We start from the raw sequence: 9,160 nt of genomic DNA on the forward strand, positions 1-9,160 counted from the left end.
CCAGAGCATACAGCTGGCCCGAGAGGGGGCACCCCTGCCGTACTCCCCGCCCGAAGCTGACTGGCTCGGTCAGGGTCCAGTTGAGCCTGACCAGACATTCCACCTCGGCGTACAGCACCTAGAGAAAGCCCACAAACTGGGGCTCAAAGCCGAACGCCCGCAGGGTGCCCAGGAGATACCTGTGGTCCATACTGTCGAATGCCTTCTCCTGGTCCAGGGACAGGAGGGCGAACGACAGACCATCCCTACGCCCCAGCTCTAAGAGGTCCCGGACCAAGTATAAGTTATCGAAGATGGTCCAGCCCAGAACAGTGTAGGTCTGATCGGAATGGACCACGTCCACCAGCACGTTCCCCAGCCACAGCGAGATGGCATTCGCTACGACCTTGTAGTCCGTGCCGTGCTGAGGAGCGAGATGAAATACCAGTTCCGTAAGTCGCAGAGGTCCCCCTTCTTCGGCAATAAGGCACAGCTCATCTGCATGAGAGAGGGAGGACCTCGCTTTTCAAGGACTCGGCCCAGAGGGTGATGAAGTCTGGGCCAAGGATGTCCCAGAACACATGGTAGAACTCCACGGTCAGCCCGTCTATGCCCAGAGATTTGTTGGTGGGCATGAGACGGACGGCTTCCGAGAACTTGGCCAGAGAGCCAGCTCCAGCTGGTCTCGTTCACCCGCGCTGACTGTCAGGAGTTCGGTCCAGAGCACCCTAGATGCTTCGGCGTCAGTCAGATCCGGGGAGAAAAGGCTAGTGTAGAAGGCCCCAGCCCTTCCATGCATCTCCTCCGGATCCGTGAGGGGGGCGCCGTCCTCCGCCAGGAGGTAGGTGACAAGATTTTTGGCTCCCCTCTTTTTCTCCAGGGCATGGAAGAAGTGGGAGCCGTGATCCATCTCCCGAAAGAGATGGATGCTGGATCAAACAAAGGCACCTTGGGCCCAATGGTCCTCCAAGGCCCGGAGCTCCCCGCGCTTCTCCTGGAATACTGCACAGAGGGGTGGATCCTTGGGGCCGGAGGCCAGACGCCTCTCTAGCTCTAAGACCTCCCACTCCAACTGCCCTATCACCGCATCCCTCCGCCAGTTGGTACCCCAGGTGTAGTCTTGGCAGAAAAGCCAAAACATGTACCTTCCCCACATCCCACCACCACCGTGCCAAGGGAAAGGCACATCACTGCCCCCGCCAGGCCAGCCAGAACTCCCGGAAGGATGCCACAAAGCCCACATCTTCCAGCAAGTTGTTATTAAAACGCCAATAGGCCTGCCCCGACCTCTCTGAACTGAGACAGGCTGTCACAGTCACCAAGTGGTGATCCATGAATGGGGCCGGCCAGATGCCGGAGGCGTGGGCCCGTGCCAGATGGAAACGTGAGAAGTAAATGCGGTCCAACTGGGAGTGGTGCGACCGATCATCCTCCATCCAGACATAGATGAAGGCAGTATCGTCGTCCGGGTGGTGGTCGCGCCAGATGTCTACCAGGGAGTGATGGTCCACGATCTCCCGAGGATGCCCATGGCGGCCAGGGAACTCTTGAGTCCTGAGCGGTCCTGGTCCTCAAGGGTGGTGTTGAAGTCTCCGCCCACGACCAGGCACTCGTGAGGATCCAGGGTGCCGAGGAAGGCCGACGCCTGCCAGTAAAAGCGCACCCGGTCCGGGCCCGTTTTTGGGGCGTAAAGGTTGACTAGGTTTAAGATCAGCCCCTCCACACAGGCCTGGACGTGCAGCAGGCGGCCTGGCATGACCTCAGTGACCCCCAGCACCTCGGGCCATAGCTCTGGGGAGAACAGGGTAGCCACCCCAGCCGAATGGGTGCTGAGGTGGCTAAAATAAACCCCGTCCACCCAATCCAGCTGCCAGCTAGCCTCGGTGGCTGGAGCCGTGTGGGTCTCCTGCAGGAAGATCACAGAGTACCTCCCCTCCCAAAGGAAGGAGAGCACCCAGCTCCTGCGGAGACCCACCCTACAGCCTCAGGTGTTTAATGTGGCAAAGATGGTAATTGTCATAGTGAGGGCTGGGGTGGATCCTCACGAGCAGGGTGATTGAGAGCTTCCAGCGGGCCCCACAATAACCTGGTCTCGACCCCAAAGGTCAATAGGGAGTCACAGAACTTGCGGGCCCACTGGTAGGCCACAATGTCCTGCCTCCTGGTCCTGCTCCCCTCCCCCAAAAGGGCCTTCATGGCCCGGAGGACACAATGGAAGTCCCCTCAGCACTGGCGGGTGAGCTGCACCTTGCCCTTTGAGCCACGGGTTTCCGTTAGGAAACAGCACAGCTCTTCCCTCAGTGCAGAGGGGGATGTGGCAGCCAACCCGCTGCTGTCCTCCGGTGGGGCCCCTGAGAGATCCTCGGGGCCTGTGGAGACGGGCAAACAGGGGGCCAAGCCCTGGCACAGCCCGTCCCCATTCCCGGCAAGGGAGGAAGCAGTGGAGGGAATATTGCAGCCCCCATGGTGTCAGAAAAAGGAGAGATGCAAACCGCCCCCCTGAGGGTTGTCCGTGGGTAGCGGAAATGAGACAACTTCGGGGGTGGCAATAGCACGGGAGATGGAGGGGAGAGGGGTGGGCGATGCTTTGGGGGCAGGATCGGGGCCAGAAGCAGGAACAGGGTCATGAACAGGGACTAAAGCAGGAACGGGGACTGAGGCTGGGGCAGGAGAGGGGCCAGGAGCAGGGCAGGGATAGGAGTGGGAGCAGGGTCAGAGGTGGGTTCTTGGTCCCCAGCAGCTCGGCTGCTGGGGTGAGGCTCCTCTCGACCAGGGCTCAGAGCCAAGGGGGCGGGAGCGGGGCCTTCACCTACGCCGGGCACAGCGGTTGTGGGAAGTGCGTCACCGGCAGCCACAACGGTAGGCACACTGGAGTCAACAGTGGGGCCACCCTCCTGAGGGAGGCTAGCCGCTCTGTCCGGGTGGTAGAGGGTGCGCCCACAGGCTTGGGGCCTGGCCACTCGGCCGTTGCCCCGAGGGGCTTGGCGGCCTCAGATATAATGCCATCTTTGGCTGGGTAGATAGGTAAGGCCAGGGGTGCCCCAAGGACCAGAGCAGGGGCAACAGCTTGGGGTGAGGGGCAGGGAGGAGAGTTGTACTTAAAGTACTGCACAGGATCTTTTCAGGGGGAATAAGGCAAAGCACCATATTTATTGGTAATACATGTATCAATCAACACTGTATCGTATGATATATTTTATACTCATGCACTCACATACACAAACACACTCTGTCATGTTGTTGTTACCAATTAGTTGCTCCCCTTAACTTCACTGGCCAGGTGAGTTAGATGGGGGAAGGGTGGAGCCGGGTTTCTGCCGATCCAGATCGATGCTCCCATGTTGACAAGATGAGACCCAGGGTCCTCTGCAAGACACCTCACATTTATAGCAGCTTCCGTCTCATGCAAATCTATACCAGATTCAAAATCTGTATCTGTGTCCATTGGTCCTTTGTGTTGCTTCCTTCTGGGTGTGGTCCCAATGCTGTTCAAAGAGGGTGTTTTCAAAAGAAGGTGCTTGCTTCTAACCCCCAAGGCCGTCAATATGTCTGCTCTTCTTTAGTGAGCCCACTTGACAAGTTTTATTGTTCTTGGGTCTGGCTTCCATCCCCTCTCCAACTGTTGCAGCTGTCTGGAGGTGCTTGCCTTCCAAGCCTTTACTCATTCACGCCTCGTTCATTCAACAGGGCAATTGATTAAAAGGGGGGCAGTGGAAATTTTCTAGAATCATAGAATATCAGGGTTGGAAGGGACCTCAGGAGGTCATCTAGTCCAACCCCCTGCTCAAAGCAGGACCAATCCCCAATTTTTGCCCCATATCCCTAAATGGCCCCCTCAAGGATTGAACTCACAACCCTGGGTTTAGCAGGCCAAAGCTCAAACCACTGAGCTATCCCTCCCCCCACTTTATGCTACTCCTAGCAAAAAGACATTTTTTTTTTAACATTATACCAAGGCTCAATACAAAGTTTTCTATATACAAAGTTGCATGAAAATAGAGGCATAAGACAAAGTCATATGAAAGTTATGTGAAAATGCTTAATGGAGAGATTTATCGATAGGAGGAGGGGACGGCGGGACTAAGCTGCTGCCCAGATTGAGGCCCGCTGGTGGGGGGTCGTCCTCCCCCTGGGTGACTGGGGTCAGACCCAAGGCCTCGATCTCCTCAAAGATGGAAGTAAAATCAATCCCCACAGCCCCAGAGTCCTCCCTGCCAGTAACCGGGGCAACAATTGCCCCGGCATCAGCAGCGGCAGGTGGCACAGGGGCTGGGGGAACTCCTGCAGAGGCTTCCTTGGGGGGGACTCAACAAGGGGGCAGGATTGCCTCCATCCGCTGCCACAGCTTCCATGGTCCACGCCTCCTGCTGGGCTCCATCCGGGGGCACGACTGAAGATTTAGCAGCATCAGCCCGCCGCAGCATCTTTCGGGGGCCTCGACTCCCTCCTTGTTGGAGAGGAGGGATTGGGCCTGTCAAGGTTCCTCCCCCACTCTGAACTCTAGGGTACAGATGTGGGGACCTGCATGAAAAACCTCCTAAGCTTATCTTTACCAGCTTAGGTCAAAACTTCCCCAAGGTACAAAATATTCCACCCTTTGTCCTTGGATTGGCCGCTACCACCACCAAACAAATACTGGTTACTGGGGAAGAGCTGTTTGGATACTTCTTTCCCCCCAAAATACTTCCCAAAACCTTGCACCCCACTTTCTGGACAAGGTTTGGGAAAAAGCCTCACCAATTTGCCTAGGTGACTACAGACCCAGACCCTTGGATCCTAAGAACAGTGAACAATCCTCCCAACACTTGCACCCCCCCTTTCCTGGGAAATGTTGGATAGAAAGCCTCACCAATTTGCATAGGTGACCACAGACCCAAACCCTTGGATCTGAGAACAATGAAAAAGCATTCAATTTTCTTACAAGAAGACTTTTAATAAAAATAGAAGTAATTAGAAATAAGAAATCCCCCCTGTGAAATCACGATGGTAGATACCTTACAGGGTAATTAGATTCGAAACATAGAGAACCCCTCTAGGCAAAACCTTAAGTTACAAAAAAGATACACAGACAGAAATAGTTATTCTATTCAGCACAATTCTTTTCTCAGCCATTTAAAGAAATCATAATCTAACACGTACCTAGCTAGATTACTTACTAAAAGTTCTAAGACTCCATTCCTCGTCTATCCCCGGCAAAGACAGAATATAGACAGACACACAGACCCTTTGTTTCTCTCCCTCCTCCCAGCTTTTGAAAGTATCTTGTCTCCTCATTGGTCATTTTGGTCAGGTGCCAGCGAGGTTACCTTTAGCTTCTTAACCCTTTACAGGTGAGAGGAGATTTCCTCTGGCCAGGAGGGATTTTAAAGGGGTTTACCCTTCCCTTTATATTTATGACAGGGCCCGTGATTTGCAGGCCCCGAGGTGGAGGGCCAGTCAGAAGGGGTAGGGCCAGGGGGCAAGGGCGATGGTTCCGGGGCTTGGGGTGGCAAGAGTGGGACAGCGGGGGCGGGGGAAAGGGAAACCTCCCCCTGGGGCGGGCCCTCTCCCTTGGCCAGTGAGGGTCTTGCCGCCCACTCCTCCACATGCCCCACTGAACTTCAGCTGATGGAGGTGAGGCCCACCCCCACCCCTGGGCACAATGGTAGGGGGGTCTGTCCCCGCGGCCCGAGCGGGGGCTATGGCAGGAGCAGGAGGGGCGGCTGCAGAGGTAGCCGGGCCACCAGGGTCACTGGCGATGACAGGGCCGGCGCCCTCCCAGGTCTTGGGGGTCCCGGGCACCTCTCCTTGCCTGGCCAGGGGGCAGTCCCTCCGAACATGCCCCATCACCCAGTAGAGGAAGCACCAGGCCTCCCCTGTCATGTAGTGGACCCGGTAGTGGGCCCCCTGGTAAGGCACCAGGAAGGACCCCTCGAGCGCCACTCCGTCATGCACCGCCGGCGGCGGTTGGAGTTCGACTTGCCAGCGGAAGGATAGGACGTGACAGAGGGCGGGATCCTTACAGCCCAGCAGGAGAGAGCTGATGATCAAAATGGGCTTCCCCAGGGTGGAGACCGCAGGTAACAGGGCAGCGTTGGGCAGGAAGGGCGGGACGGAGGTCAACACCACCCGTACGCCCATGTCCTCCAGGGTCCTAGGGGGACGAACACGCCCCCCACCACCAGGCCCTTCTCCGCCGCCTCCTGAGCAGCGGCCTCTGACGCCAGGAAGAACGCGACCTTCCCATACATTTTGGAGGCTGCCACGACGGCCGTGGGACCCACCACCCGTGCCAATGCCCAAACGTACATTTCGACGTGGGGCAAGGCGGGTGCCAAGAGGCAATGGACGCTGTGCCTCCTGGTCAGTGAGGGGAAGGGACCCCGGCTGCCAGGGATGGTACCGGAGGCAGCAGTCGGGGTGGTGGCACGTGGGGGTGGGGGTGGCAGCCCCCTGGGCGTACGCTCTGGGGGCCTGAGATGGAGTGCCCCCAGAGCTGGTGGAAGGAACAGGAGGGGAAGGAGGGGCTGTGGCAGGTGCAGGAGCCATAGCAGGGAGGGCGGCCCTGCCCCCAGGAGATTTTGTTTTCCGGGTGGGGCCCTTGCCCTTCTTGTTCCTCTCGCTCTTTTTGCTTATGGGGGGGGGGGGGGCACGGCAGCGGCGGAGTTCAGACCAGTGAGGGTGGAGAGGTGAGCTGCAGGGGCAGGCAGGGACGGTGGCAAAGTGGGGGCCACAGGGTCAGCAGGAGCAGGGTCCTCCTCCATGGTAGCAAGAGGCAGGAGGAGGCTCTAGTATGGGGGTGGAGCGACAGGGAACCACTCCTCACCACTAAGCAACATGCAGGGAAGGAGGGTCCAGTGGGAGGGGCAGGAGGATGGGGGAGAGGGAACTAGGCTAACCACTCCTCCCTGCTAGGCTATACGCAGGGAAGGAGGGTACCGGCCGGGGGAGGGGGGGAGGGTGGAACGACAACAGGGGGCACCGGAAGAAAGGGAAGAAGCAACTGCTCCTCCCCGCTAGGCTGCGGGTAGGGGAGGAGGGCGCCAGTAGTGGGGGGGACATAGGGGCAAAAGGGGGTCACAATCACAGGCGCAGGGCAGGGTACCAGCTGGGTGGGGAAGGGCTACAGTGGTATCAGGGGGTGCGGTGATCAGGGCATACAATTTAAAGGGGTGGGGGCACAAATGCTCAGGGCAAGGACACGGGCACACAGTGCGGTCGGGTGGAGGGGCCAACGGGAGGCAGGGGAGTAGGAACATTTGGTGAAATAGCTGTGGGCGGGGCAGGTAGAATGGGAAAAACTAACTGCTGGAAAGGGTGGGGCAGGCAAAGCGACAAACTCAGGAACCTAGGGCTGGGTTAGGGTAGGGCAGGCAAACAACAGGGCGGGAGTGAGGGAACACTTCTTGGGGCTATGGGAGGGAGGGAGGGAAAACTGGGCTGAAGGGGGAGTAGTGGGGAGGACCCCAGCCCAATGCAACTGGGGCAGGGGAGCCAAGTCCAAGTGGGTGGGGGAGTGCACCCACGAGCGCTTGTGAGACTCGCTCCAGTCCTTGCTTGCTGCTAGGTACAGTCCCCAGTGATGGTGAGGGGAGGAGCAAACGGCCCCGTTGAGGGGCGAGCAGCAGCTGTCAATGGTCAGCTGGGTTGGTGGAGGGGGCAGCAGTGGTGGTGACGGAAAGTGAGGAGGGGGGCAGCTGGGCTAGGGGGAGGGCTCCATGCCTCTCCCCCGGCCCTCCACAGCAGCCAAGGCTACCACCACCCCAGGAGCACAGTTGTTAGAGTCACTCAGTCCAATAATGCCAACCAACCCCCCCCCGCAGCGTCCCACAGCAATCTTCCTCCTCCTCCACGAGGCAGCAGGCTCAGGAGCAGCAGTCAGCAGCTGGAAGTAGGCGGCAGCCAGCCAGGCAAGGAAGGTGGGAGTGGTGGCAGTGGTATTTGGGTCCTCAGCTCTCCCTCCAGAGGGATGGGGGGGGGGCAGGCCAGCAGGGCCCCCCCATTCCCCACACCAGCAGCGACAGACAGCCACAGTTCTCCAGAGAGGGGAGCTTCCACCAGCCAGCCAGCAGTAGTCCTTTAGGGAGTGGGGGAGCTCCAGCCAGCAGCAGCGGCCCAGGAAGGGAGAGCTCCAGCCAGCAGGGCAACCAGAGCAAGACTGACCTATCCTTGTAGTGAGGCAAGTGGCCTCCCCCCAGCAGCAAAAGCAGTAGTCTCCCACCTTCCTCCAAGCCAGAGGGCTATAGGAGAGGAGCGAGGGCAGAGCTACTGGCCACTGGAGAAGCTGTAGGGTTCTGTTCCCTGACTGACCAGAGCAGAGGCTGCTCTGGGCAAGGGTGGACATGTGACTCCAATTAGCCTTGAAAGAGTCAGTTGAAGCCGTTAGGCAAATGAGAACACCTGACTCCAATTAACCTGCAAAGAGTCAGGTGATGCTGTTAAGCTAATGCGAACACCCGACTCTAATTAAGGCCCCTCTGATAGTATAGCCAAAGGGAGCCAGAGGAGAGGAAGTGGGGCAGAAGGGCTGGGTAATGAAGACACCCTCAAGCTACTGGAAAGGGTGAAGAAGGTATTGAGAGAGAGAAGCGGGGGAGCTGTGGGGAAGTGGCCCAGGGAAATGTAGCAACTCTGGCAGTGAAAGGTTGGCTGTCAACAGCCGCTGCCATTAGGGTCCCTGGGCCAGAACCCAGAGTAGAGGGCGGGTCCGGGTTCCCCCCAACCCGCCACTACATAAACCCCTCCTGGGAGGGGAAGACAGGCCCCTCTCAGGACAGGAGGCTAAACTGTTCTGGAACAAGCCTGTAGGGACAACAGAGACTGTGGGAGTTCTCTCACCAACCTCCTTGCTGGCTTGTGATGAAAAGGGCTCAGTAGACTGTAATCCTGGCCCTAGAGAGAGAAGGGCTATGTGGAGGGTTGCAGTGAGCCTCTGAGGCTAGCATAAACCGCCTGGAAGTGCAGGACCCATGGGGACAAGCTCAGAGCTCTGCCACAACATATATAAATTTGTGAATATACTGCCTGCAATTGAGCCTACGACAGGGCAGAGGTGAGGCTGTCTGAGTGACCACACTGTGCATTTCTGTACCAGACCATGTTTGTATTGCTTTTACTTTTAACCTCCACTCTGAATCCAGTGGGTATTTAATGCAAAACAAAGGACACTGGGTTTGTGAGGAAACTAAATTTGACTTTATTA

The sequence above is a fragment of the Natator depressus genome, chromosome 14, assembly GCF_965152275.1.
Source record: "Natator depressus isolate rNatDep1 chromosome 14, rNatDep2.hap1, whole genome shotgun sequence".
NCBI lineage: Eukaryota > Metazoa > Chordata > Testudines > Cheloniidae > Natator > Natator depressus.